This window comes from Rosa rugosa, chromosome 6, assembly GCF_958449725.1.
Source record: "Rosa rugosa chromosome 6, drRosRugo1.1, whole genome shotgun sequence".
Lineage (NCBI taxonomy): Eukaryota > Viridiplantae > Streptophyta > Magnoliopsida > Rosales > Rosaceae > Rosa > Rosa rugosa.
The window spans coordinates 24,098,581-24,106,040 of record NC_084825.1 but is presented as its reverse complement, the minus strand read 5'-3'; the positions used below and the strand labels follow the sequence as shown (position 1 = coordinate 24,106,040).

Below are 7,460 nucleotides of genomic sequence, written 5' to 3'. Positions count from 1 at the left end.
TTACGTTTTATCTTGTTGTTGACAATTTAATTCTTAAGCTTATGTAATATATGACTCTGTGGGTGGGTCAATATTGACATAGTGGGTTCAGGGCATCAACATGTATATTGTATAAAGGGAAAAAAATTTCCAGGTATTTGGTATTGATGGCTGAACGTTCACGCATGTATAATTATGAGGTTATATATCGATTTTTAATTGTGTTAAAAATCAGGGGCGTGACATACAGTGTGAGGGAGAGAGTCAAGCATGGTGAAATTTCAGTATTAAGTATAAGCACAGACTTTCAGCTTGCAGATCCATTCACTAAGGCATTGTCAGTTGCAGCCTTCAAGAAACATATTGAGAACATTGGTGTTTTACCTAGTTTAGGTTCTTGAGTATAGTGGGAGCCTATTTAGTAAGAGCAAATTTTTATGAGTTTTGTATTTTCTATGTTCTTGTAAGTTTTTGGTAGTTGTGAATTCCAGTTTATTCATCATCACAACTTTATGTATTATTGAATTTTGATTATCAATAAAATTCTCGAGGTATTTCATTCAAGTTATGTTACTGCAATTTTACTAAAATTCTCTGCAACTTTATTTTGTGTTCTTGATTTACCTATATGTCAGATGGTCTTGTAATTTCAGTGAACATGTTCTTTCAGTTTAAAGTACAAGCATTAAGACCATCAGTGTTTTCAGTTGTGCTTGAGTTTCATTTTGAAACATTCAGTTGGACCATTTAGGTATATGATCTTCTGGTAATACACGATGTTCATATACTGCATCATTTTGTTTGAAATAGCATATGTGGAATACATGAGCTTGTGTTAGTGGTCTGGAAGTGCTGCATTTTTGTTAAAGTGTATGCTTTTCTTTGCTCTGCATAAGCTATTGTGTTTTGACCATGTTGAATGGATTTTGAGACTTTTCCTTATTCTGGTGCACACTTCAGTTGGTTGTAAACGAGTTGATGTTATTCAGTTTTTGGTTGTCCTTGATAACCAGTGATAGTCCAAGTGGGAGATTGTTAGATCAAAAGTGGACTCATCACAAGTTATCCTAGAGTAACTAGGAAACCATCAAAACATTAAATCGTATACAACATGGATATGGAAAAGAATCAACCTAGATATCTAATGTGATAGTGTATTTAACATTGGATTAGGAATCCATTATTTGGACTACAAGAAAGTCCTAAACTGTGATGCATTAGGATTCTTAGATACAAGACTTGATCCTTAAGGAAAACCTTTATGGGAGGATTCTTAGGACTAGTACTTGTATAAATAAGAGGTTAGGGTCCCTGTTATCACCACCGTTTTACAAGCATAGTGTTCTGCCCATTCAGAAGCTTAAGTTGGTGAATAGCAGAAGACTTCGACCTCGTCTTCATCTTTGTTTTACAACTGCTACAATGGCTTCTACTTATGACGTCAATGGTATGTATAAAGTCAATAATGAACATGTAATGTGTGAGCTTGTTTGTAAATTAGTTATACAAATTACGAAGAAAGATTGCAATATCACTTCAGCAAGTATATATGACCTACATGCCCACATATTATTATAGGATTTATATGACCTGGCCTGTTTCGATCTCCAATGAATTTGTTGACATATCCTTTTGGATTTGATCGATTCAGATGCAAGTCCTTTGCTTCAAATGGATACCCATTACATAGAAATATTCAATGGGTAAGCAATCTATCTTTCATTAGATTCTACTAATTTTAGGTTGAGGGAATTCTCTTTTAAGTTTGCCGCTCTTCTTCAACTGAATATTAAATGTATCTTTCCTTTCTTTAACTGCCGTTTCTAGATCTCTTATTGTGTTTTACTTGTTTCTGAATTGACTTGTTCACTTCTCCCAAGTGTTACCAAATTTATTGATGGTGATGTGCTTAAATAGTGTTGCACACTTTATGAAAACCTACACGGCTGGCGAGATTACTAAACCATTTAAATTTATCCCTTCAATGCAACAATGGGAGCATGCCCTCAAGTTGACTGAGCCTGAGAACTGGTCACCACACGCTATGTATGGAGCTACACGAATTCTTGCTTCTAATCTAAGTCCACAAGCTGCTGAAAGTTTCTACAAGTTTGTCTTACTCCCACGGGTGAGGCAAGACATTCGAAAGAATAAGCGTTTGCATTTTTCTTTGTATCAGCCTCTAAAGATGTCTGTGTACAAGCATGATGCCTTTTTTAAAGGAATAATATTGCCACTGTGTCAGGTAATCAAATTCTTGAAACTTGGTACTCTTGTCCACCTAAATTCAATGCTTTTAAGGTTAAGTGCTATGCTGCGCTCCTTCTTAGATTCCTTTTCTTCCTGTCATATTTAATTTATTAGGTACTTTAGCTTGTCCGGTGATCTCATTCTAGATCGAGAGCTATTTATTTCCTAGTTAACACAATCCACATATATAGTTAATGGACAGTGGCTTGCATCTGCCATGCACAATTTTCAAATAATTTTTGTTTTCCAGTATACTTTTGTAGAAACTGTGCCTCTTTATAACATATGCATTAGTTTTTTTCTTTTTACCTTTTTCCCTTTGCTTATCCGCTGGTATCACTTGAACTCTAGTTTTGTGAGATGTGAGATATATAATATATTATTTGTGTGTGTCTGTTCTCCAAGCTTCATGACTTTAATAGGGATATGGGACTTCAGAATATTGTTTTCTTGGTTTTTTGCATTTCTAATCCTCTACCACCCAACACCCCCTCTTTTCAACTGTCAACGACATGCACTTTAAGCGAAGCTTGCATTGTAGTGTATGGTGTTCAAATGGTTTTCCAATATTCTGCACTTACTTTATGATAACTTTTCTTTTGCTGTTCCGATGGTATTACTTGAACCCGAGTTTTTTGAAATGTAATATGTATATGTGTGTGTGTGTACGCATTGTATGTATATTGGATTGATGTCTTGTTTTAACATGCTTTGTGCCACTCTAATCCACGTTTTCCATCCTCTTTCATTGACAGTCCCTTGCATGCACTCTAAGAGAAGCTGTTGTTGTTGGGAGTATCATAATGAAGGTCCGCGCGCATTCCTATAAATCATGCAGGGTATGTTAGCTTCTGCTCTCAAATTATTATTGAATACCAACTAGACCTCTGAAGATTGAGAGTTGATTTGTTTTGAAATGTGAATAGTTAGTAGCAAAACTCGCCATTTGAGGTGTTTTTCTTCTCTGCAGTGTGCTTGATACAAGTGTAACTGTGTAAGGATAGCAAATAAATGATTCTCGATCTTTTATGTTGTATTCAGGGTTGTATGTGGTTATAGTGTTGTTGTTGTCGTCGTCGTGGTATTTAGAAAGTTTTGTTATTCACTGATGCCTATGGAGGTTACATATATATTTAATCTCCTCATATTGAATCTAAGAGGTCCCCGATACATTCTTCTAATCTAATTGCAGTGCTGCATTAATGGTGCTAGCACAGATGGAATTTAGTGGCACTACAAGGTATTCAACTCAATTTTTCATCAAAGGAACTCTAGCATTTAGCATAATCAGTTTCAAGGACCTAAAGTTAATAAATAAGATATAGTATTGTCAAGAATCAAAATATGTGAACTTGTGCATTGAATATTTGGAAACAGAGATTTGGATTTTTTTTTTAATTTGTAAGGCAGGTGGACCAAAACAGTTATGCTTAGCTTTTCGATAGGAAAAGGTTTTTTTTATTTTATTTTATTTTTTATAAAAAGAGGATCAAAAGGGTTTCACTCCTGCCCCCATGGTGACTCGAACTCATGACTTCGTACATAGATAGTGGGTGCTCTAAACACTGAGCTAACACCACTTCGTCAAGAAATAAGATTTCTTGACAATAATGGTTTTGTGTTGCAGTTACTTTATAAAGCTTCTTCTGGAGAAAAAGTTTGCTTTGTAGTATCGTGTAATTGAGGCTCTTGTTGCACATTTCATGAGATTTTTGGAGGAACCAAGGATAATGCCTGTGATATGGCATCAGTCACTTCTTGCATTTGCACAAAGGTGCGTCATAAGTTTTTATGAATTTCTTCCTTATGATTGATGAGCAGCAATTTTTTTTTCCTCTAATTTTAATGGGAGTGCTATCTTTTTAAGCATTATTCATTGTTGTCTTTATCCTCAATTACAGTTGATGTTCATGTTTTCTTGCAGGTACAAAAATGCTATACTAAAGGAGGACAAAGATAAGCTTATGAATCTTCTTGAAGCACGAAATCACTCTGAGGTACGAGCATTATCTCTAAAAGAACCTGTATCACATGATTTTGTGGCAATGTGTAAGTCTTTATCTTGGTGATTTGATCATAGGTAACTACTCATGAAGTCTTGAAATAAGAAGGGAGCTGTTTCACAACCGAAATCATGGTGAAAAGAAGGATGACATTTTGTCAATCAATATCCTTTAATTATATATTTTCTGTGATTCAAATTATATAATATAAAATAATTTACCAAAAATAAATGAAACAACAGACATGTATTTGCACCCTGAAAAGGCTGTGAATTTAGACATGGAAATTTGTTATTAATTGGCAAATATGGACATGTTGCAACCATTTTAACCCTGAAACAATTTGGATTAGGATCCTCTAAAGTTATTTTTCTGCAGTTTTTGTAAATTTCATAAAATCCAAATCATTAATAGAATCCAATGATTGAGGACAATGCCACATCATCTGGCATAACAATTTGGCTAACGGAACGTCAGTACAATGACTATCCCTTGCTAGTGTGTCTCTTCCTTCCCGTAGAACCTGCATATAGATCAAAATGGAGCAACCCAAAATTCTTGATTGAATTGACTATATGAATTACAAAAACAACACAAAAAACATATATTCACGACTAGAAATGGATTTGGCGACTATGATTTGTTCTGTTTCGGGTTTATGTGGTGTTTGTGAGAGAGAAGATGGGTTGCTGACTTGATGTGTTCTTCATCAAATCTTTAGATTTTGAGCATTAGATCTTATTTTTTGCGAATTATTACTTATAATTGATTAAAAAGTGAAATCATAGCATTCAGATTAATGAAGTATGCATAGACAAAATGGGAGGTACCCCTCATCGATCATGAAACACATTTGTATGAGAAATTTAGAACGCAAAGAACCTGGGATCACAGAACTTCTATTCCCATCAATCAATTATGCCACAAAATGATTAGGACCCAAACAAATTTGGGTTAACTCCACCACATCAAACACGCTTAAACAAACTTGGCCTACCTTCTTGGTCAGATCCCAGTGATAGACCAAGAAAATCATTGTTTAACAGAAGGAGTTGGTATATTCAGAGGTAAATCAAAGAGAGAAGACTGTTAACGGCAGGAGTTGCCGTCAGTTGTCAAGAAAAAGCCAAATTTTTATTCTAGATGATGTGGCGTTGTTCTTTACCATCAGATTCTATTAGTGGTTCGGATTTTATGAAATTTACAAAAACTGCAGAGAAGTAACTTTAGAGGATCTTAATCCAAAAAATTTAGTTGTGTATCTTGGCACAATATAAAATTTCAAGATGCATGTAGATACAAAATATTTTAGATATTGAAGTTGCTTAAGTTGTGTTGCCCTTGACCTCACATACATAATACATTGTCCGATGTCTCTGTTCAATACACCTATCAAAGAAGACATGTTTGATATTCCAGAGGTTCCTATGGAGGATGACTAATATACTGATAGGTATGACATTTGTTCATGCTGGAATGTTCTTTTGCTCTGGACTTGTTATATTCTATATTACTAACCTGGGTACGTTGCAGGTAGAATGGCCAAATGAAATACCTGGATCGATATTGGCACAAGGGAGAAAAGCATAGTATGAGACAGTAAATGTGGATTATTTTTGTACCAGAGTTTGGAGTTTGGCACCACCATTTTTTCAATGATTATTTTTTTATCAGTTCAGATGTTTGTAGCAGCCAAATATATCCCATGACTGTAGGACTAGTCAGTTTAGATACCAACAACATGATCGATGGTGGAGTTAACTTCCCCCATCTTTCTCGATGATCCTTTGTCTTGTTGTAATGAACTGGATATTTTTTTTTTTTGTACTTTCTTTAATCATCATCATCATTATTATGGATTATAGAAAATGAATCTGTCATAGTTTATGAGTACCATGAGAATGTTTATGTAGTATGATTATTTCTTGCTATTGATATTCACGTGTAGGAGAGAATGGGTCAATTTTTACCTATAATTCATGTCGCATTGGTAAAGGCTACTACTGAGTACACTCCCCTAGCCTAGCCTCCTTTTAAACAGATCTTCATTCTTTCTTCTTTAGCAGGAGATATATCTAAAGCTAGTTTTTGCTGCTCCCTTATCAGTTTCAGGAAAATGATAGATGTATTTATCATTTTCGCAAGAATGCCTTAACAGAACTTGTTCCATAAAGTAGATCTTGTGTTCTCTCATACTTGTAGAACCACCAAGTAGCTACTAACCAACGCACTTAAACTCCCGGAAAACCGTTGAACATTTTGATAACAGTGTCAACTTCTCAATATCATCCAGCTCATTATGGGTCTCACTAGGCTCTGGGAACCAAGTCCATAGAAGGTTCTCTTAAGACTCCGTTTGGGATTGCTTCGTTATTAAAAAAAAATCAGTTTTTGTCTAAAATTTTAGATTTTATTGTGTTTGGTAAATAAATAAAAAGCAGCTTTAGTTGAAAATTACAGATCACTGGCAGCAAAATTTTAGGAGTAACCCAAATGTTACTTTTAGAAGCTGTTTTCGATCAAAACACGTTCTGAAGTTGTTTAATGTACTGACAACACTGTTAAAAGTATTGTTTACCAAACACAAAAGTTTTTTATTTCACAGCTGATTAATTTTTACAACACAGCAAAACATTTTTTTTAAAAGTTACAGCAATAATCCCAACCCAAACTAGCCCTAAATCTTTAAAAGATTGGAGAAAAAGAAAGTGTGCTTAGATGCTAATTGTTTTAGGAATCGTACATATAACTATTAGCCTTCTTGCACGTATCTTTCATGGATTCAAGAAATATTCTTGATTTTTTTCCACATCAATTATCCCCGATTTTATTATACTATTTTTGAAATTAATTGAAAAAAGATGGAGGTCTAAATATCAAATTTAAAGATCCAATTAGAACTACCATTTTGAAATATCAAATATTTTCCAAACATTAGAGTAAGCCCTCAACTTTAAAAGTGAAAATTATATTGAATAGTGAAAGACGATGAAAATCATTGTTAATTATTATATTTGGGTCCTTCAAATATGACCAACAAGATGGTAATTCCACATTCTCCAAAAAAAAAAAAAAAAAAAAAAAAATCAACAAGAAATGGTCATCTTTCAATTTTATTTATTTATTTTTGTTTCAGTGAATTTGGTTAATTAATAATTAATCATGCACGTGCAGATTCAGTTTCTAGTAAACAAGTGTACATTATTTGCAAAACTTGGACTCTTATTT

The 7,460-nt window shown here is 34.0% G+C and overlaps 1 pseudogene; it reads left to right on the top strand.

Annotated features, from left to right (window-relative positions):
• Positions 1–3,431: 3,431 nt before the first annotated feature.
• On the top strand, positions 3,432–5,674 carry LOC133716436 (bystin-like; annotated as a pseudogene).
• Positions 5,675–7,460: the final 1,786 nt, after the last annotated feature.